The 23,646-nt window shown below is 45.9% G+C and overlaps 1 long non-coding RNA gene across 1 annotated transcript in view; it reads left to right on the top strand.

Annotated features, from left to right (window-relative positions):
- The window catches only part of LOC116982619, a 26,174-nt gene extending 8,761 nt beyond the window's left edge, over nucleotides 1–17,413 (top strand). Inside the window, exons 2-3 of the long non-coding RNA XR_004414506.1 lie at nucleotides 6,250–6,413; nucleotides 15,533–17,413. This is a non-coding gene — a long non-coding RNA (uncharacterized LOC116982619). The remainder of the gene's footprint in view (nucleotides 1–6,249; nucleotides 6,414–15,532) is intronic.
- The last annotated feature ends 6,233 nt before the right edge of the window (nucleotides 17,414–23,646 follow it).

Raw genomic sequence — 23,646 nt, 5'->3', positions numbered from 1 at the left:
GGGGCGTGGTGGGAAGGGAGCGGGGTGGGGAGCGTGGGTTGGAGAGCAGCATTGGTGGGCAAGGATTTTACACAACAGAGTTGCAGTCTGGAAGGAGGTCGTTAATTAATTTTCAAAAGGGAATTAAATAAATACTGAAGAAGGAGAAATCTGCAGGGTTCTGTGGAAGGAGGAGGCGGAGGGACGGAAGAGTCGATAGTTTTATCCATGAGCAAGTGCGGGCATGATGGAGTGAATGAATTCACACATCCCGTGACGGGAGATGATTGAGAGAATTTAAAAGTTCGAAAGACAAAGGTTACTGCGTGTTGTACATTTATTCAGGGTGCAGCTATTAACGATGTGTTTGGCTGACAGACCACACCATTCCCTGGTCCCCTCCCCTGGATTCAGAGCCTCTGTCTTTCATGTGTACTTCGACAGCAATGCTTGCTCTAGGAAGGTCCCTTGCAGCAGTCCACACTTGCATTAATGCTTCCATAATATCAGAATAAGCCCTTCAGCCAATGTCTGTAAAATCACAATCATCTTCCCGGCTGGGTCTTGCAATTACATAGCTGAAAGGGGCTCTGCTTATGTATTTAATGGAATCTCAACTCTTACAAGTTCAAGCCTTTTGGCCTCTGGGTGGTTCCAATGCAAATGAAGACGACTTTTTTTTCCGCTGAGATTTACATAACCGGGCAAGTGGTTTCTTAATGCCACATGGGAGAGTGGGTGTTGTGAGCTGGGTGGGGGAATGGGAGGAGAGGGGAGGGGAGGCAGGGCAGCGGCGGGGACCACAGACTAACATTCGCAATTGATGCATGCTGTGTCACACACGACGAGATGTCACAAAGCACAATCTTCGGGAAACGATCAGTGACTCGCTGATACTGGCTGCATCTATACATCGCACACGCTGACCAGAGGGCACGTTTTAAATTATTTTCTGTTAATGCAGTTTCCGAAGGGCAGGCGGAGAAGGAGACCGATGGAGGGAGGGAGGGTGAGGCACAAGGGGGGGCAGACAACTCGGTGATGGCCAGAAGGGAGTCCGACGGGGGAGGGTACCAGAGAAAATCTAAATAGGGAACGGGAGGGAGGGACAAAGAGATATTACCGAAAGCAGCGAATACTTTACAAGTCTTCCAGCATTGGGCAAGTCCTGCTCACTTTTTCCATTATTAATTCCAAAGCTTTATTTGTTGACATAAAGGTACGTGTTTAAACAGTTCCCGCAACGCTGTTTGCTGCTGTACATCAACCCAGTTATTAACTTGTAGTGGTGCGGTACGATGTACCATCACAAATAAACACTGATTGATTCTCACTTCCTCATTTATATTGGGGACTTGCTGTGCAACCATTAGTAGGAAGATGTAATCAGAGCTGAAGAGTTAATATAGGCAATACCATTAGATAACCCTGTGTCAAATGTTTATGGAGTGTAAAAGCTTTAAAACTGTAATAATAGGTTTTTTTTCCGAATATATTTACATCTGAGCACCAGCTTCAAAATATTTTAAACAACTTCCCCATTTTGCCTTGAATCTCCGCTGCTGCACTAAAATGTCTTAAAGTATGTGACTAATCCCTATTCTTATTATCTTACTGACCTGTTCAACGTGTTCCCTTCACCAATCATTCTCCCAGTCTTTCAACTCTACACTTCTCTAAGGGGGTTCACGGTTCACGTTCACGTTCACTTTTTTTTCTTCCCCAGGCTAGAGGACTCTAAAACTAGGCGGCACAGGCTTAGGGTGAGAGGGGAGAGATTTAAAAGGGAGCTCAGGGGCAACAAGTTTGCCCAAAGGGTTGTCCGTATCTGGAATGAACTGCCAGAGGAAGCTATTGAAGCGGATACAATTACGACTTTTAAACGTTATTTGGACTGATACTGTATATAAATAGGAAGGGTTGAGAGGGCTATGGGCCAAATGCAGGCAATGCAGGGACTAGCCCAGAATGGCAACTTGGCTGGTATGGACAAAGTGCCTGTTTGTGCTGCACAGCTCATTGACATAGCCCCAGATGTGTATCCACATGTGTTACATCATTTAGTACTTCGTTTCTTCACACTACCCTCCTGCACCTGCCAGTGATGCCACTGTTCCAATTGTTTTTCTAAAAATAAACTTTATTAAAAATTAAAAATATATACAGAATAAAAACTGAGCAGAAACTCTCCAGAGATTCACAGTGTCCATATATTCATTAGTTTCATGTTCCATAGTGTTCGCAACTGTCCGAATATGAAACTAATGAATATCAACAAACAAAACACCATTGCCACTCGCGTGTCCTCTTGGATGCTATCCCTCCCCTTGTTTGGGGGGTGTGCCCACTGGACTCTGCCCCTCACCATACAGCAGCGGAAGGACCCTACACTGTGGTCCCCTCTCCTGCAGAGCCCAGTTGTTGGCTGCACCGAGCTTCAGTTAGTTTCTCAGCATGTACTCCAGGAGCGGGCCTGTCAGCAACTTTCGCTGATGGACATTTCGCTGTGTGGGAGACCAAGAGGTTTTGGGCAGACCAAAGAGCATCTTTCACTGAGTTGATAATCTTCCAGAAGCACTTGATGTCTGTCTCTGAATGTGTCCCTGGGACCAGCCCATAAATCAGACAGCCCTCAATTATGTCCTCAAACACTGCTTGATAATCCACACCCTGGGAAGAGAGGGGCAACCATCTCCTCTCCATAGTAGCTGTCCTGAGGGCAGAGTGCACTGGTCGTAAGGTTCCAATGGTGCAGGAAGGATCTGACTGGGAGAGGTCCCCTCACCACCAGCTAAGTGAGGTCTTAGTGCTTGTTGATGAGTTCTGAGGCATTTCGCCAGAGAAGCTGGGCAGTCTACTCAGGGAACCACACCGCAGGATCCATTGAGTCCTTACCAGCAGTGCCTGCAGGATGTTCCATGCTGACCACTGCCCAATGGACTTGTGGTCAAAGGTGTTAGTCTGAAAGAACCTTTTCATAAAGGACAGATGGTGCGTCAAGTCCAGCTGACCTGCACATTGCATGGCCTCTGTGCCAGGCCCATCCTTCACAACACTAGGGACTGGTAGAATCTCAACAGGTTTAGATTAGTTTAGTTTCAGTTTAGTTTAGAGATGCAGCCCAGAAACACGCCCTTTGGCCCACCGAGTCTGCACCGACCATCAATCCCCGCACATTAACACTATCCTACACTGGGGACAATTTTTATATTTATACCAAGTCAATTAAGCAACAAACCTGTACTTTACACCTTTGGAATGTGGGAGAAAACCAAAGAAAACCAGAGAAAACCCACGCGGTCACGGGGAGAACATACACACTCCGTACAGACAAGCACCCATAGCCAGGATTGAACCTGGGTCTTTGGCGCTATATGTGCTGTAAGGCATCAACTCTACCACTGCTCCACTGTGACACTTAGTGGCCACACGCTGTGGCTCTACGCACAGTCTGATGCAGCCACACATGAAGGTGGCCATCAGGTAGAGGATGACATTGGGCATGCTTTTGCCCCCGTTGTCTACAGACATGTGCATCGTGACCCGTCAAAGCCATTACATCTTTGATCTTCAGATGAACTGGAAGATGGCCTGGCTGGTCAGAGGCAGGGGACGGACCACACTTGTGCCAAGTGCAGCAGCCCCAATGGCGCCTCACACCTGCTGACCAAATTTACCGCTGTTATCGAGAGGGAATTAGAATTAGAATTAGATTCCTTTATTGTCATTCAGACCTTTCGGTCTGAACGAAATTATGTTGCCTGCAGTCATACACAGAACCAATAAAAACAAAACATACAATAAACACAAATTAAACATCCACCACAGTGAGTTCACCAAGCACATCCTCACTGGGATGGAGGCAAAGTCTTAGTCTCCGTCTCTTCCCTCCTTGTTCTCCCTCTGCACTGAGGCGATCAATCCAGGCCGGAGATGCCGCCCTCCAGTCCAGCGGACCTCCGTGGTGATGTCGCCGCCGCCGAAAGCCGGAACGCCGTCTCCGCTCCGAGACGGCCCGCCACAGCACCAGCTCCGGGCAGCCGCCCCAGCTCCAGTCCGCCGCCCCAGCTCCGGGTCCCGCAGTCTCCGCTCCGGGCCGCTGCCCCAGCTCCGGGCAGCCACCCCAGCTCCAGGCTGCTGCCCCAGCTTCGGGTCCCGCAGTCTCAGCTCCAAGCCCCGCTGTATCAGCTCCAGGCCGCCGCCGAAAGCCAGAACGCCGCACCAGCAAGTCGGGCCATCGCTGCCTCAGCCCCGAAGATGGCCAGCCACTCGTTGGTAAGTCCTGGCTGGCTCTGCCTCCGGAGCCTCGGGTCAGTTGCAGGCTGGAGGCCGCCAGCTCCGCCATTAGGCCTCAGCGCAGACGGAGGCAGAGAAGGGGGATACGACACGAAAAAGTCGCATTCCCCCGAAGGAAGAGACAGAGAACATGTTTCACCCCCCCCCCTTCTAACACAACCCAACAAACTAAAACTTAACCAAAACAAGACAACAAAAAAAACCAGAAAAAAGTAAAGACAGACGGACTGCAGGCGAGCCGCAGCTGTTAACAGCGCCGCCACTTGGAATGCTGCTTAGACCCAACTTTATCTTGACCTTGGCTATTCGCTCCAGCCGATTCTTGTCACACGCCTGGTCCCCTCCAAGCCATATATCCAGCATCTTCAAGTAGTCAGACCTGATGATGAAGAGGATGGAAAATTGGTCGGGCCAGTTGCCGAAGAACATGGCCTCTCTCTTCCTGAAGTTGATTCGGGCTCCCAATGCCAACTCGACCTGGTCGAAGATGCTGATCAATCTGAGGACTGACCGTGGATCCAAGCAGAAGATGGCAACATGTCCATGGAAGGTTTTGATCTGTGCCCCCACTATCTGGCAATGTCATCTCTCCTATGCTCATATCCTTCCTGATGGATTCAACAAAGTGTTCTATACAGCATACAAACAAGTCAAGGGAGAATGGGCAACCCTGCCTGGCCCCAGACCTGATGAGGAAGCTATCCATTTCCCAGCCATTGGTTTGGACTGCATTACAGATATCAGTGTAGAGCGGTCGGATCCAGTTCTTGATTCCCTCCATAAAGCACATTTTGGAGAGCACGCCCATCAAGTCAAGTCAAGTCAAGTTTATTCGTCACATACACATACGAGATGTGCAGTGAAATGAAAAGTGGCAATGCTCGCGGACTTTGTGCAAAAAGACAAACATCTCGTACGTGCGTGATACCTGTCGAAGGCCTTCTCCTGGTCCAAGATGACCAGGTAAGCATCCACTCCTCTGTCCTGCACGTGTGGCGATGGTACCTCTGAGCAGTGGAAGGCTGCCCGGGATAGTCAGGTATAGGACGGGATCACCTGTCTCAGAAAAGGCTTGATGCGGTTAATGAAGGCCTTGGACAGGATATTCTAGTCCACATTTAGTAGTGAGGTAGGTCTCCAATTCCATTGTTCCAAATGAACTTTGTGCTGTAATTCTGAGCGGGACTGAGAGTGAATTGGAAGTCAGATGACTGTGAAGTTGCTCAGAGTGAGAGGGCACTGTGCAGCTTCCTAGGGTGGAGAGAATAGCACACATACGGTTAAAATTATATTCAACAATTTATTTCCTTCCACAGTTTCAAATGCAATTTTAATACATTTTCTTGCCTCCCGAGGGCACCATTTAAAATAATAAATTACGAAAAACAAGTCCCAAACTAGATTAAAGTGTTCAACGGAAGGGAATGATTCCATATGGTTACCAAGCCAAGAGATAGAATATTTGGCCTCTGAAGTGACGACAACAACAACTTACATTTATATAGAAGTTTAAAGCTTTCATGATCGCAACACATTTGAAGGAGCATTACGGGAGAGAGACATAACTAAAACTGATTCTGCAAACCCTGTGACTTCACATTGTCAAAGGATTGCGTTCCGGGTTTTATAGGGAATCTTAAGGGAGGCAGAGACAAACAAAGGGAGGCAGAGACAACAAAGTTCAGGGACAACATTCCAGAGTGTGAGACCTTCCAGCCCAAGTCAAGGCGGACAATTGAAACAGTTCAGAATCAGAATGTTTAACAGACCAATACTGGCAAAGTGCCGAAAAGTCTGAAGAAAGGTCCCGACCCGAAATGTCTGAGTTACTCCAGCACTTTGTGTCTATCTTTGTCGAAAACCGACCTGTTTTGTCCTTTTCCAATTCTGACGTAAGGAACTGGACCTGAAACGTCAACTGTTCCTCTCTCCACACAGGCCGAGTGTTTCCAGTATTTTCTGATTTTATTTCAGATTTCCAGCATCTGCAGCTCCTCGATTTTCACTGGACGAGTGCAGTAAACTAGGTTGAAATTCAGGAAATGGGGAAGAACAAGGCAATGAAGTGGTTTGAAAACAAGGATGGAAATATGAAAACCAAGGCATTGTTTAACCAGGAGCCGATGTGCATCTCCAAGGTCAGAGCTGCTGAGTGAGTGGGGATTGATGCAAGTTAAAACACACACTACAGCTGCTTGAAAGCCCTGCTGTTAATAGAGATTAGCAGAGACTGTTAGTCAGGAGTGCACAGGAATGGTTCATGCTTGAGGTATAGGCAGAAGGTGAGCTGAGGCCAGAGACAGATCAAGCGATGGTCTGTGGTGGAAATCTGCAACAACATCTGCAGTCGGAAGATCAGATAATCTACAAGCTAGCTCAACCTCAGACAGTTGGTTGAGAGAATCCAACATGAAAACGGATTGTAGTCAACGGACTGCTTGCATTGGGCAAGTGAAAAAAAGAATAGGTTTATGTGTTGAATTCTAATCTGGTTTCACCTGGGGCCTTGTTAACCAACCAGGACTCGCTGAGTGAAAGTGGCTCCGCAATTAGAGAGATTGAGAGCAGTGTGAAGTCAATCCGCTCAGCATTGCTCTTCTGCTTAAAGGCACTAAAGCAGCATAAAGTTTGGACAGAGAGAGGAGGCCAACACACCCTTTCACCAATGTTTACTGCAGTGCGAGCTGGCGACTTAGTTCTCCATACTTGTGTCCAAAAGCTTCCAGCTGAAATTTTGATCAGATCACGGTGCAGCAGGAGAAAGGGGCAACAAGACAGGTGGTGAGATCTGAATCATTGAGATGTAAGGATGAGTTATAGCTTGAGTTATAGGGGTAGGTTGGATAGGTTGGGACTTTCTTCTATGGAGTGCTGAGGGATGACCTGAGAGGTGTACAAGATCATGAGGGCATGGATCAAGTGAACCTTTTTTTCCCAGGGTTGAGAACCTCACGTTGTAGAGGATTCTACAACTAGAGGGCATGGGCTTAAGGTGAGCGGGGAAAGTTTAAGAGGAAGCTCAGGGGCAACTTTTTCACTCAGACAGTATTCCGTATCTGGAATGAGCTGCCAGAGGAAGCTATAGAAGTGGATACAATGACAACTTTTAAAAGACATTTAGACAGTTGTATGGATAGGAAGGGTTAAGTGGGATATAGACAAAATGCTGGCAAATGGGATGTGCCAACTTGGTCTGTATGGACAGCTTGGGGTGAAGGGACTGATTCCATGCTGCATTGTTCTATGATTCTATGAGAAATAAAGAAAGGCCAAGCTCAGATCAAGTGTCAATGTTTGTAATAAACACCTTAACCTGACATAGAACAGCAGCAAAGTACATTACATGATCTGGCCATAAACAATTACATGATCTGGACATACCATTTCACACCTCATTAGTCATAAGAGGCACTCCTGTGAGTTGCAACCTCTGCTCATGTCAAGTAATAGAACTCAGTGATCTGAGTGTCTGTGATTATTGCACCTTTCTTTCTCTCACTTTATTTCAAGCGATTCATAGTCATAGAGTAATACAGCACGGAAACAGGCCCTTCAGCCCAACTGATCCATGCCGACCAAGATGCCCCATCCAAGCTAGTCCCGTTTGCCTGTGTTTGGCCAATATCTCTCGTAACCTGTCCACGTTTATTTTAAATGTTGTTATTGTTCCTGTCTCAACCATTTCTTCTGGGAGCTCGTTCCATATACCTATGTGTGAAAATGTTACCTCTCAGGTTCCTATTAAATCTTTCCCATCTAACCTTAAACCTATGCCCAGTTAGTTCTTGGTTCCAGAGTCTTGGGAAAAGACTGTGCATTCACCCTATCAATGCTCCTCATGATTTTATTCAGTATAAGATAGTCCCTCAGCATCCTGCGCTCCAGGGAGGTTTCTGGAATATTCTTGGGGGGCAGCGTCAGCAACAAGGCGGGAGTTCACAAAGGCCATTTGAGGGTGGCTAGTGATCTATGTTGCCCCTCAAGTCCATAATATATTCTTCCCCTGTCACCCTACACCTGTGCCCTCTAGCTCTTGATTCCCGACCCTGTACTAGTATGTATGACTATGTATGTCACTGAAAGTAAGCATGCAGGTACAGCAGGCAGTGAAGAAAGCTAATGGCATAATGGCATTCATTGCGAGAGGATTTGAGTTTAGGAGCAAGAAGGTCCTACTGCAGTTGTACAGGGCACTGGTGAGACCACACCTGGAGTATTGTGTGCAATTTTGGTCTCCTAATTTGAGGAAGAACATTATTGCTATTGCGGGAGTGCAGCGTAGGTTCACCAGGTTAATTCCCTGGATGGCGGGACTGACATGTGATGAAAGATTGGGTCGACTGGGCTTGTATTCACTGGGTTTTAGGATGAGAGGCGATCTTATAGAAACATATACAATTCTTAAAGGATTGGACAGGCTAGATGCAGGAAAAATGTTCCCGATGTTGGGGGAGTCCAGAACCAGGGGTCATAGTTTAAGAATAAGGGGTAGGCCATTTAGGACTGAGATGAGGAAAAACTTTTTCACCCAGAGAGTTGTGAATCTGTGGAATTCTCTGCCACAGACGGCAGTGGAGGCCAATTCACTGGATGTTTTCAAAGGAGAGTTAGATTTAGATCTTTGGGGTAAAGGAATCAAGGGATAGGGGAAAAAAGTAGTAATGGGGCACTGATATTAGATGATCAGCCATGATCATATTGAATGGCAGTGCTGGCTCGAAGGGCCGAATGGCCTACTCCAGCACCTACTTTTATATTTGTCTAATCAACTCAAATTCACTGCACAACGCACCAGCGATTTGTCCTGATCGACCAAGTTCCTCATTGGAGACCTTTATCTTTAATTGGACTTTATCTTGCACTAAATGTTATGCAGTTTATCCTGTATCTGTACACGGCGGGCAGTTTGATTGTAAACATGTACAGTCTTTTTGATGACTGGATAGCAGGCAACAAAACAGCTTTTCACTGTACCTCGGCTACACATGACAATAATAAACTAAACAAAACTAAAAAAAATCATCGATAATCCTTCACCTCCACCTCAGTCATGACCAGTGTCATCCAGTCTCTGTTGATCAGCACCCTATCCATCTGCACGCACACAAGGTGGTTAAAGACTTCAGTAAGGGGAATGTCAGAAATTCCACCTGTATTTCCAAAGTCAAGCAAGAAAAATTCCCGACACACATTGCGGGTCTGGAGAACAAAGGATAAATGACGTTTTGTGTCCCGACTCGAAACATCACCAATCCACTTTCTCCAGAGATAGTGCCTGAGCCACTGAGTTACTCCAGCACTTGGTGTCTTTTTTTTTGCTAAACCAGCATCTGCAGTTCGTTATTTCTACTCTAAGAAAATCCCAGAATATGAATGAGCTCGGATTCATCCAATGCTGTACACAGCACAGCTCCAGGTCCGTTAGTCAACCCCACAAACAACATGTGCAAAATATTTAACTGCCTCATTCATCAATAATAGCCAAAATTATGAAGTCTCTAACCAGTAACCTGCTCATCGATTTTCTGTTTAAAAGATGTTAGTTAAAAATGGCTGTTGCTCTTTGATTAACTTTCCTGGATCATTGTAACTAATAATTCTGCGTTAGCGTGGCCTACTTCTATTCTTCAATCCAAGTCAGATAGCTTGTTGACAGAAGTTTTTGCCTCTCAGCACTTTCTCATATTCTCAGCAGGCTTAGCTGCCATCAATGTTTAATGCTGCAGGAACAACTCCAACTGCAAGATCCCGAGGCTCAGAGCTTCAAACCTTTGCAAACCAAGACTTGAAGAAAGTAATTCTGTTTGACTATATCAGGTACAACCTGATCTGATGGAAAAATCATGTCCAATCAAATTCTATACCCCACCCATCCACCTTCCCTCAACAATGTTCCCGATGTTGGGGGAGTCCAGAACCAGGGGCCACAGTTTCAGAATAAGGCGTATGCCATTTAGAACGGAGATGAGGAAACACTTTTTCACACAGAGAGTTGTGAGTCTGTGGAATTCTCTGCCTCAGAGGGCGGTGGAGGCCGGGTCTCTGGATACTTTCACGACAGAACTAGATAGGGCTCTTAAAGATAGCAGAGTCAGGTGATATGGGGAGAAGGCAGGAATGGAGTACTGATTGTGGATGATCAGCCATGATCACATTGAATGGGCTTGAAGGGCCGAATGGCCTACTCCTGCACCTATTGTCTATTGTCTATCAAGACATCCTTCTCTCAACTTTTTGTTTAAGAAAGAACAGCAGATGCTGGAAAAATCGAAGGTAGACAAAAAATGCTCGGTAGCTCAGAGTAACTCAATGGGATGGGCAGCATCTCAGGAGAGAAGGAATGGGCGACGTTTCGGGTCGAGACCCTTCATCTTTTCTTGCCTCCTGCCTTTCCTGTCTACTGAACTTGCTGTCATTGACTTTAGACTTTAGAGATACAGTGCAGAAACAGGCCCTTTGGCCCACTGTGTCCACGCCGACCAGCAATCGCCACGCACACTAGCACTATCCTACACACTAGGGACAATTTACAATTTTACCAAAGCCAATTAACCTACGAACCTGTATGTCTTTGGAGTGTGGGAGGAAACCGGAGAAAACCCACACAGTCACGGAGAGAACGTACAAGCTCCGTACAGACAGCACCTGTAGTCAGGATCAAACCTGGGTATCTGGCACTGTAAGGCAGCAACTGTACCCATTGCACTGTCCTACTGGGTCTTCTGTACTGACTGACAGCCTCACATGTGCCTTGTTACTGCTGTGGATCCCACACTCCGGCTAATTTAGTTTAAACCCTCACAAATAGCTCTCGCAAGCCTGCCTGCCAGGATAATGGCTCCCCTCCAGTGCAGGGGAAACTTGTCCCTCTTGAAGACTTCACCTCTGCTCCAGAAGAGATTCCAGTGGTCCAAAACTCTAAACCTTGCCCACTACACTAACTCCACAGCCACACATTCATCCATCCTATCCTCCTATTTTTACTCTCGCTAGCACTTGGCATTAGGAGTAATATATTGATTACTACACTTGAAATTATTTTTAACCCTTTGCCTCACCCCCTGTATTCACTCTGCTGGACCTCATCCTTTGTCATTTGTGCCAACATGCACAACAACCTCTGGCTGCTCACTCTCCCCCTTGAGAATGTCATGCAGCCTCTCCGAGACATTCATGACCCAGGCAGTGGGGAGGCAACACACCATCCTGGTGTATCAGCTGCGGCCATAGAATCGCCAGTCTGTTCCCCTAACCGTCACTTCTCCTATCACCATGGCTCCATCTGATTACCACTGTCCCCGCTGTACCTCAGAGCCTGACTTGTGCCGCATACCTGGCTGCTGCCAGTAGAGGAACTCAGCAAGCCAGGCAACTTCTGCGGAGGGATCGATGCAGTCTGAACCATTCAATTCCTCTGGCACTTTATTATTTTTTTGCTCCAGATTCCAGCATCTGCAGTCTCGTGTGTCTCCAAAAGGGTATTCTTGTTTTTTGCATGGAATGGCCACTGGAGATTCCTGCACTCTCGACCTAACTCCTTTGCTTGGTGGTTATCCAACTACTTTCTGCCTGCACCTTTGGTGCTTCGATCTCACTAGAATTCTTATCCATCCCGAATGATCCTGAATGCGATAAGTTCCATTTCCGGCTCCAGTTCCGTCACGTGGCCAGCCTCGGGCTGTAGCTGTTCACCTGCCACAGATATAGCCACCTGTGACACTGGAAGATGGCCTGGTTTCCCACATCATGCAGAGGGAGCATCCACTGCCCGACCTGCCATCCAACAGTACGTGGACTAAAGAATTAAAAGGACCTTACCTTATCTGACCTGAACCGTCTCCTCAGCCTTGTCGCCAAAGCCTCTTGAGTCTAATAAATATGTTAATTAATGAGCCCAGACAAAATTGAACAACAACATTCCAGACTGATCACTTAAGTGAAAATAAAATATAAATGAGTCAAAAGTAAAGGAGTCACGGGTCAAAGGTCAAGAGAGCTAAAAGTGTTTAATTGTCACATGCTCCGGCAATGGAACAACGAAAGTCTTACCAGTTGCAGCTTAACAGGTCCGTAAACGCAATAATACTGACAATAATAAATAATGCAATAAATTAATAACCATAATACTAGGAAACCATAATAATGCAAAACTGAGGTCTGTAGTGCAACCAACGACCAACCAACAAAGTCCATAGAAGATCATAGTTGCTGAGGTTAGTGTTGTGGAATGAATGGATGAGGAAAGCACGGATTGAAGAGATGGCGGAAGTAGTCTTGATGAAGCGGCTTCAAAAAGTAATGGATAAATACATTAAAGGGGTGCGAGGCAGGAGTAGGGAATAAAATAATCTTTAAAGAGCTGGCAGAAGGACAATGGACCTGCAGCTTCCCTGGCTGAATGATTCCCCCAAACGCAAGAAAACCCCCGTCCTTGCGTCAGGTGAAGGCAGCCAGGGCCTGAGCCTCGACGGTGCCGAGAACGGACAGGACACGGGTCGTGTGAAAATAACGCACGTTTAAAACAAAAGGGGAAGAAAGGGTGGCTGTAGCCTGAGTGCAAACCCAATAACAGGAGAAGATGAAATATTTCAAGTGGCGCTCGGTTGATGACAAGAGACAAAAGCAGCTCGGGGGCTTTTCCATCTCCACCACCCCCACCCGCCTCCCCTCTCCTTTTTAACAACTTTAATTGGCAGAGTTCGGATTCCGTCTCCTCAGGTGCCCTTTAAGAAGTAGACACCAATGGTGACCGAGACTTTCTTCATTTACAAAGGTCAGGGAGCAGCGGCTAGCCTGTGAGCAATCATTTAAAATTCGATTGATCCCCATTTGTAGTCAGGCCAAATAGCATAAGAGACATTTCAGCTATATTGTAATTACAAAGGCTCGGAGGCAACAGTAAATATAAGAGCACACATCCAAGATGTGTAGATGTTTGCACTCACATTGCAGGCATCTTTAGTGCCATCATTTTTCTGTTGGTGAAGACAGGCAACAATCAGCAAGGCATCACGCATGCAGATGGGGGTGGGATGGATAACAGATGCATGCTGACAATAGAAAGAATTCTTCACTCTGAACTCAAGTTTGATTGTGAATCAGAGCATCTGTATTGTTTTGAACTACCAAACCGGCTAAGAAGCAGCAGCTGGGGAGGGGAAGGGAGAAGGAGACTGTACAAATTGATAAACTCAATGCCTCTTGCTCACTCAAAATGAGAAATCTGGTGTTATCATGAAGGGCACGGATTCTGCCAGCAAAGAGCTGAACACCCCAACACCAGGATCAGTCTGTGGGGGACCCCACAACATCAGGGTCAGTCTGTGGGGGACACCAGGATAAGCCTGTGGGGGACCCCCCCAACACCAGGATCAGTCTGTGCTGGGCACACCACTGCAACAGGAGGACATAGAACAGTACAGCATACAACAGACCCTTCGGCCCACAATCTTGGTGCTAAAAATGATGCAAAATTAAACTAATCTCCTCAGCCTGCACGTCATTCATATCCCTCTATACCCTGTATATCCATGTGCCTATCTAAAAGGCTCTTATATGCCCCTATCGTATCTCCCTCCACCCCCACCCCTCGCAGTGCGTTATAGGAACTCACCACTTTCTATGTAAAAATATTACCCCGCACATTTCCTTTAAACTTTGCTCCTCTCACTTTAAAACGATGTCTTCTATTCTTTGACATTTCAACTCTGGGTAAAAGGTTCTGACTGTCTACCCAATCTATGCCTCTCATAATTTTACATTATTCTATCAGGTCTCCAGAGAATATTTATTCACCTGGGACTGATGTGGGAGGAGGTATAACATTTTGAGACTGCACTTGCCAGTTACCAGATGCTTATTACTGCTTAAAGCATTGGCACATTTCTTTTTGGATGATAATGTTACATTGCTTGGATACATGCCACAGTTGCTCGGGTAGACATTTGTCCTCAGTACGCTGGATGGATTAGTGCCTGGTGCAAGCAAAGTGGAAACATAATGAGTGACCTCCTTATATCTTTCTGGCCCTTAGCAACTTCGAGGAAGCAGATGATTAGCCCTTCAACCATTCTGCCACAGTCAGCTTGAATAAATACTCATGTTGCTTTCAAATACAAAGAGGCTCAGTCCCAAATAAAATTAAAAACAGGACAGTATTTAAAAGACAATTCGACAGGTACATGGATAGGAAAGGTTTACAGGGATATGGGTGAAGCGTGGGGAAATGGGACTAGTTTACATGGGACATCTTTGTCGGCATGGACGAGTTGGGCCTGTTTCCGTACTCTATGACTCTATGACTCTGTCTTCCCTGCTTCAGGTTACAGGTGGATGTAAAATAATCTCAACTTCACCTACCTTCATAAACACACAACCTCGCTGACATCACCTCCACCACAGATTCCTTCTAGTGGAAGGAATCCACTAATTGCTTCTCAACATGTCCTCCAACTGCATTGCAGCCTTCCAATTCTGCACCCACCCTCCACAGAGTTGCTTTTCCAATTTCTGCCAGGGTAGTTAAATCACTTGAGGTCACTGTGGACATTGCTCACGACTGCGACTAAGGTAATCCACCCTTCTTTGTCCCCTCGGCCCCAATAGATACAGGGTTAGATACAGGGAAGTGTACAGATAGAAACATAGAAACATAGAAAATAGGTGCAGGAGTGGGCCATTCGGCCCTTCGAGCCAGCACCGCCATTCAATATGATCAAGGCCCAGTGTCCACAAAAACAAACAAGGAAAGATTTGCTATTGGATTTAGTGATGGGACACGAAATAGAACAGATAAGGGAATGAAAAGCAGGGGAACATCGAGGCAAGAGTGAAGAGTCAAGAATGGAACAACATAAAGTGTAAGATACTGTAATATGAATATATATAGAATAATAAGGGGGATCTAATACGAGCAGGAAAAATATATTTTTCAAAGAACAAACAAAGCACTCATGAATAAAGATACAAAGGGAACAAGGTAAGGGACAAGTATATTAAGCACATAATTACATACAATGAAATACAATGACATTTATAAAAACAAGGAAGGCAAAAAGAAACTACAAAATTGAAATCTGAAATTAAAATGTAAATCAATAAAATGAGATTGGGTGAAGATTGGTGACACAGGTGGGTATCAAAAATATTAAATTGTTCATTCACTATGGGTGCATCTTGGTCAGCAGGGAGGGGCAGGTTGGGACAAAGGGCCCGTTTCTATGCTATTTGACTCCATGATTCTTGGTCAATCCTTTAGGATCAAGGATGACATCTTAATTCCAGCTCTGTGGGTTCTGGAGCCAATGTGGAAATCACAGCCTCTTCCGCAGATGGGGCAAGCATGGTGAGGGACCCATCTATCTCCTGCTCTCATCTCGCTGCTACCATGGGTAGGAAGGTATTGGAGTCTGAAAACCGTAACCACCAAGTTCATGAATGCTACATCTCAACAACCATCGGAGTTTTGAACACGACACAACACCAACTGAACTGTGAACAATGGACTGACTGCTTTTAGTTCAACTATGCACTTTGGGCCTTTTTGCACTAGTATTGGGATCATTAATTTATTGATTCGTTTTTGTTTATTGTATTATCTGTGAGCATTGTATTACAGGCCGGTTATGCTGCTGCAAGTAATCATTTCATAGTTCTGTTGTCGGTACATATAACAATTATACACACTTGGCTCCTGCTCTCGCCACCTCTCCTCTCATAAAGGGCAAGGGTCAGGTTGGCCATCCTCACCTTACAACCCACTCCCCACCCACAATGTCCACCCGCTTCTAAATAACGTCACGGCCAGGCACACCGTCTCTCTCCCCCTACCACACAACTCCAACTTGTGTCGTTTCTGCAGTCTCCTCATTCCACAACCTGCAACAGTACAGCACAGGAACAGGCCCTTCGGCCCACAATGTCCGTGCTGAACACGATATCAAGTTAAGCGAATCTCCTCTGCCTGCATATGATGCATATCCCACCATTGTCTGCATATCCATCAAAGGTCATCAACCCTGAAGCACTAACTGTTTCTCGCTCCACAGACTCTGCCCTGTGTGCTGCACATTTGCCATTTGTATTTCACCCTAACCAGAAGAGGTAGAAGCTTATGCTGACCGATTCAGAGGAGACGAGCAGACGGCTCAAGTGGAGCATAAAGGTCAGCAAAGACTTGCTGGTTGTGCTCGTGCCATTTCCCTACTTAATGTGGCAATCTCGTCTCAGAAACTGTCGAGTGCAAGTGCTTACTCCGCTGCTTTTATCTGTCTTGCCCTACGATTTAGGAGAATTAACGGCACACTGCAGGCAGCCTCATTGAACGCATTTCTGCTGTCAGATGCAGATCAGCGTTTAAACATGGCGCTACAAATGAAGCATCCGTTTAATGAAGACTTTGAGGAAACAACACAATTGCTGCTGCAAGTGATGCGGCAGTGGTGCATGCCCGAGGCGAGCAGAACCAGCTGCATTCACCACCGAGGGCAAGGTTCCATCAAACAATTTCCTGACTCACAGACATATACAAGGGCAAGCTCGTCTCAGCTTGGTGCCCAGCCTGAAGGAGCCAAGGGCATTATCCGGGATCAGCTCCCTGGGAATTGTCAGTCGGTTCAGAGGACTCAGTCTCAGGCTTCGGGACTCGATACCAAATGAGATCAGTCTCATGCTCAGCAATGCTGTCAGTCACACTGAATTGAAAGGAACCAGTGTGGGTGCCTCAGCAACCCAGGCATACAGCAGTCCAATGCCCTGCATTGCTGGCAGGCCGACTCTGTTGACATTTCTTGCCTCTTAGATGAAAATAAATTATTTCCTTTCTTAAACCATAGTGCTAACAGCATGTTGAATGAACGACAGGAAACCCACATATGGACAAAGTATGAGATGGAGAATGCTGGACTGAAGCGAGGAAGCAGAGACCAGTGTAGGTGAGGAAAGAAACTGGGTGTAACCAAGGAAGACGCTAACTAGGACAGAGACAAGAGTCTCCACAGCTATACACGAGAGTGCCAGCTGAATGGTGGCATCAAGGTCTGGTTTGTTAACTCGAACACAGAAATAAAGGATCTTATAGAGAGTGGTGGACCCTGCCCACTCTGTCACAGGTACTGACCTCACCATCATCGAAAATATCTACAGGATGCATTGCCTCAAAAAGGCAGCCGGATATCATCAAGGATCCACACCACCCTGGCCACTCTCTCATCTCACTGCTACCATCAGGAAGAAGGTACAGGAGCCTGAAAACTGTGATCTCCAGGTTCTTCCCAGCAACCATCAGGCTCTTGAACACTGCACGACACTAACCTCAGCAACTGTGATCTTCTATGTACTTTGGTTTTGTGCTCTTATCGTTACCCAATATTATGGTTATTAATTTATTGTAGTGTCGATTATTGTATATTTATCTATGCTTGTTGCGTTAACAGGTCTGTAAAATGGCAGCAAGGAAGAATTTCATTGTCATACGACAATTAAACGCTTTTGATTCATGAGCCACAATTCAAAGCCTGTCCTCCAAAGAAACAGGAACATCCTTTGCTTCAAGCCACAGTCGCATTTTGACCTCAGCTGAGCTGTAATAACAACAGGAAAAGACAAAGTGCTGGAGTAACTCAGCGGGTCAGGCAGCATCTCTGGAGAACATGGACAGGTGACATTTCAGTTCAGGATCCTTCTTCAGTCTGGAGGGCCTGCTTCCTTGGTGTACGGCTCTTTAGAGTTACAGCAAAATTTGGATAAACAGTCGTGAGTGTAGAGGGGGTATGGTAGGGCTGGGAATGCATCCTTGTGGAGTACAGGTGTTGGGAATTGTCGAGGAGGAGGATTTGTCACCTATCCTCATTTGTCGGAAGTAAAGGATCTTGATGCAGAGGGGGAGTCCTATGTCCAGGAGTTTAGAGATGTTTAGTTGGGTTTGTGGTGTTGAAAGTGGAGCTGCAGTCAATAACTAGGAGTCTATCGTAAATGCCCTTGTTACTCAAATGAGCAGGGATGAGTGTAGGGCTATGGAGGTGGCATCTGTCACTTACTGCATCCATATGCCATTCTTTGATGTATCCACCTCTCACTTGGCAGGCTTTGGCCCACCCCAACTTTCTTTCCAGGTCTCTCGTCCCCACTCCATCAGACTGAAGAAGTGCTTCGACCTGAAACACATCTGTCTGTTCCCTCCACCGATGCTACCTGACCCACTGAGTTTGTCCAGCACTTTGTTTCTTTGCTGAAGATTCCAGCATCTGCAGTCTCTTGTGACTCCCATCAAACACTGTAGTTCAGTGATCTGGTGTTTCTTTGTATTCGGGTTTCCGTAGCAGTGGTGCCCCAAACATAGCAAAAAACACGAATAAAATGTAGCCCTGTACCACATGATATATGAGGCGGGATGAACAAAAGCTTGGTTGAATATCTAGATTGAGAAGATCAAGGAGGAACGGAGGTGTTGATGGATGATGAAGTTTAGGGAGGCAATTACAGCGTTTAGGGTCTTGGCAGGGAAAGGCATGCAAGCACAACCCTCTGCTCTCAATCATGTGTACACAACCCATTCTGAGGTGCTGCACGACATCTTGATTAATGTGCCGAGAATTCATGTGAACACAGAATCTTTCATTAATTCCGTATGATCAGACTTGGAAAATAGTTTGGGAAGTCTGCAGACCCAGTACAAGATCTCCACTTCTATCAGGTGTAATCAGTGGACCACAGTTATAGCACAGGGCTTTGACACTGTTGGCTCTGCAACCTATTTAGGAAAGCACCAATATAACTCAATGAAAGTTAAGATATTTAATTAGAGCCATTCGACCCACCTTGTCCATGCCAACCAAGTTAGCATACTGGGCTAGTCCCATTTGCCTGCATTGAGCCCATATCCCTATAAACCCTTCTTATGTGTCAAAATGTCTTTTCAAACTTATAATTTTATCCTCTTTTATAGCATTCTCTGGCAGATCATTCCAGATACTCTCAGTTAAAAAGTTGCCCCTGAGATGCCTTTTAAATCTCTCCCCTTCCACCTTAAGCCTGTGCCCTCTAGTTTAAGAATCCTCTACCCTGGGAGTTTACTATGTCCATGTCACATGATCTTGTACACCTCAATAAGGTCACCCATCAGCCTCATATGCCGCAAAGAAAAAGGGTCCCAGCATATCCAACCATCCCACTATTACTCAAGCCTACAAGACCAGGTAACAATCTGGAGGTAGACACAAAATGTTGGAGTAACTCAGCGGGCCAGGCAGCATCTCTGGAGAAAATGAATGGGTGACGTTTTGGATCGAGATCTTTCTTCTGGGCAATCTGGAGAATCTCTTCTGCGCCCTTTCCAACTGAATGACTTCTTCCTGTAGCTGGGCAACCAGAACGGACCAACAACTTACTCACCACTGTCGACAATGTCACCAGCCTGTAGTTCCCTAATTTCTCACTGCTCTCCATCTTAAATAACAGTTCAACATTAGCAACCCTCCAGTCTCCCAGATCTTCACCTGGAATTAATGCAGACCTTGCTGGACAGTGATGGGTGCACGGGGAGTACAGTGAGGGGCTGAGAACATATCCTTATGGAGCACCGTGTTAGACTGATATTAGAATCGTGCAGTGAACAAAGCAAGGTGACCAACTCCAGACTATTATTTTATCTTCTGGACTCGACAATATCACAGTATAGGAACATCCTTATAGACTGAATGGCTGAATAATGTAAGCATATTTACAACCAACCCAAAATACAACCAGTCCAAGATATCCTGAAATGGGAGGGAGAGGAGCCTGAGGTCGTAGTACATGTAGATACCAACAACATAGGTAGAAAAAGAGAAGAGGTCCTGAAAGGAGAATTTAGGGAGTTAGGAAGAGAGTTAAGGAGAATGACCGCAAAGGTAACAACCTCAGGATTACTGCCTGTGCCATGCGACAGTGAGAGTAGAAATAGAAACATAGAAACATAGAAATTAGGTGCAGGAGTAGGCCATTCGGCCCTTCGAGCCTGCACCGCCATTCAATATGATCATGGCTGATCATCGAACTCAGTATCCCGTACCTGCCTTCTCTCCATACCCTCTGATCCCCTTAGCCACAAGGGCCACATTTAACTCCCTCTTAAATATAGCCAATGAACTGGCCTCGACTACCCTCTGTGGCAGAGAGTTCCAGAGATTCACCACTCTCTGTGTGAAAAAAGTTATTCTCATCACGGTTTTAAAGGATTTCCCCCTTATCCTTAAGCTGTGACCCCTTGTCCTGGACTTCCCCAACATCGGGAGCAATCTTCCTGCATCTAGCCTGTCCAACCCCTTAAGAATTTTGTAAGTTTCTATAAGATCCCCTCTCAATCTCCTAAATTCTACAGAGTATAAACCAAGTCTATCCAGTCTTTCTTCATAAGACAGTCCTGACATCCCAGGAATCAGTCTGGTGAACCTTCTCTGCACTCCCTCTATTGCAATAATGTCCTTCCTCAGATTTGGAGACCAAAACTGTACGCAATACTCCAGGTGTGGTCTCACCAAGACCCTGTACAACTGCAGTAGAACCTCCCTGCTCCTATACTCAAATCCTTTTGCTATGAAAGCTAACATACCATTCGCTTTCTTCACTGCCTGCTGCACCTGCATGCCCACTTTCAATGACTGGTGTACCATGACACCCAGGTCTCGCTGCATCTCCCCTTTTCCTAGTCGGCCACCATTTAGATAATAGTCTGCTTTCCTGTTTTTGCCACCAAAATGGATAACCTCACATTTATCCACATTATACTGTATCTGCCAAACATTTGCCCACTCACCCAGCCTATCCAAGTCACCTTGCAGTCTCCTAGCATCCTCCTCACAGCTAACACTGCCCCCCAGCTTAGTGTCATCCGCATGGAGCGAGGTGGAGGATAAATGCGTGGCTGAGGGACTGGTCCAGTGGGTATGGATTCAAGTTTCTGGATCATTGGGACCTCTTTTGGGGAAGGTGCGACCTGTACAGAAAGGACGGGTTGCACTTGAACTCGAGGGGGACCAATATCCTGGCGGGGAGATTTGCAAAGGCTACTGGGGAGACTTTAAACTAGAACGGTTGGGGGGAGGGACTCAAATAGGGAAATCTAGCAGTCAGTGTGTGAGGCAGGAGGCAGAGAAGGGTAGCACTCTGACCCAAAATGTAGGGGAGAAAGAAGAAAAAGACAATAAACAGAGAATATGAGGGGGTGGGTTTCTTAAATGTGTATATTTTAATGCTAGGAGCATTGTAAGAAAGGTGGATGAGCTTAGAGCCTGGATTGACACCTGGAAGTATGATGTTGTGGCGATCAGTGAAACATGGTTGCCGGAGGGCTGTGATTGGAAACTAAATATTCCAGGATTTTGTTGCTTCAGGTGTGATAGAATTGGAGGGGCAAGAGGTGGAGGTGTTGCATTGCTTGTCATGGAAGATATTACAGCAGTGCTTTGGCAGGATAGATTAGAGGGCTCATCTAGGGAGGCTATTTGGGTGGAACTGAAAAATGGGAAAGGGGTAGCAACACTTATAGGGGTGTATTATAGACCGCCAAATGGGGAGCGAGAATTGGAAGAGCAAATATGTAAGGAGATCGCAGATATTAGTAGTAAGCACAAGGTAGTGATTGTGGGAGATTTCAATTTTCCACACATAGACTGGGAAACATATTCTGTAAATGGGCTGGATGGTTTGGAGTTTGTAAAATGTGTGCAGGATAGTTTTTTGCAGCAATACATAGAGGTACCTACTAGAGAAGGGGCGGTGCTGGACCAGGAAATGCGACAGGTCAGGTGGCAGAGGTATGCGTTGGGGAACAGTACGGGTCCAGTGATCACAATACAATTAGTTTCAATATAATTATGGAGAGGGTCAGAACTGGACCTAGGGTTGAGATTTTAGATTGGAGAAAGGCTAACTTTGAGGAGATGTGAAAGGATTTAAAAGGAGTGAATTGGGACATTTTGTTTTATGGGAAAGATGTGGAAGAGAAATGGAGGACATTTAAAGGTGACATTTTAAGAGTACAGAATCTTTATGTCCCTGTTCAGTTGATAGGAAATAGTAAAAATTGGAAAGAGCCATGATTTTCAAGGGAAATTGGACACGGTTCAGAAAAAGAGAGAGATCTACAATAATTATAGGCAGCATGGAGTAAATGAGGTGCTTGAGGAGTATAAAGAATGTAAAAAGAATCTTAAGAAAGAAATTAGAAAAGCTAAAAGATATGAGGTTGCTTTGGCAAGTAAGGTGAAAGTAAATCCAAAGGGTTTCTACAGCTATGTTAATAGCAAAAGGATAACGAGGGATAAAATTGGTCCATTAGAGAGTCAGAGTGGACAGCTATCTGCAGAGCCAAAAGAGATGGGGAAGATATTGAACAATTTATTTTCTTCGGTATTCACCAAGGAGAAGGATATTGAATTATGTGAGGTAAGGGAAACAAGTAGAGTAGCTATGGAAACTATGAGATTCAAAGAAGAGGAAGTACTGACACTTTTGAAAAATATAAAAGTGGATAAGTCTCCAGGTCCGGACAGGATATTCCCTAGGACATTGAGGAAAGTTAGTGTAGAAATAGCAGGGGCTATGACAGAAATATTTCAAATGTCATTAGAAGCGGGAATAGTGCCGGAGGATTGGCATACTGCGCATGTTGTTCCATTGTTTAAAAAGGGTTCTAATAATAATAATAATAATAAATTTTATTTATGGGCGCCTTTCAAGAGTCTCAAGGACACCTTACAAAAATTTAGCAAGTAGAGGAAAAACATGTAAGCGGAATGAAATAAATAGTAGAGACACGACTAGTACACAAATTAAAGACAGAATTCAATTCAAAACACAATATGAGGCAATTCAAGCACAGATGAAAAGGGAGGGGGATGTGGGGCTAAGGATAGGCAGAGGTGAAGAGATGGGTCTTGGGCGGGACTGGAAGATGGTGAGGGACACGGAATTGCGGATCAGTTGGGGGAGGGAGTTCCAGAGCCTGGGAGCTGCCCTGGAGAAGGCTCTGTCCCCAAAACTGCGGAGGTTGGATTTGTGGATGGAGAGGAGACCGGCTGATGTGGATCTGAGGGACCGTGAGGGTTGGTAGGGGGAGAGGAGGTCAGTGAGATATGGGGGGGCCAGATGGTGGAGGGCTCTATAGGTGAGGACCAGGATTTTGTAGGTTATCCGGTGGGAGATGGGAAGCCAGTGAAGTTGTTTGAGGACTGGAGTGATGTGACGCCAGGATTTGGTGTGGGTGATGAGTCGGGCGGCTGCGTTCTGGACCAGTTGGAGTCGGTTGATGTAGGTGGAGCTGATGCCAAGGAGAAGTGAGTTGCAGTAGTCCAGTCGGAAGGAGATGAAGTAAAGTAAACCTAGTAAAGTAAA

Source organism: Amblyraja radiata, chromosome 17, assembly GCF_010909765.2.
Source record: "Amblyraja radiata isolate CabotCenter1 chromosome 17, sAmbRad1.1.pri, whole genome shotgun sequence".
Lineage (NCBI taxonomy): Eukaryota > Metazoa > Chordata > Chondrichthyes > Rajiformes > Rajidae > Amblyraja > Amblyraja radiata.
This window is presented reverse-complemented; position numbering and strand designations above follow the sequence as displayed.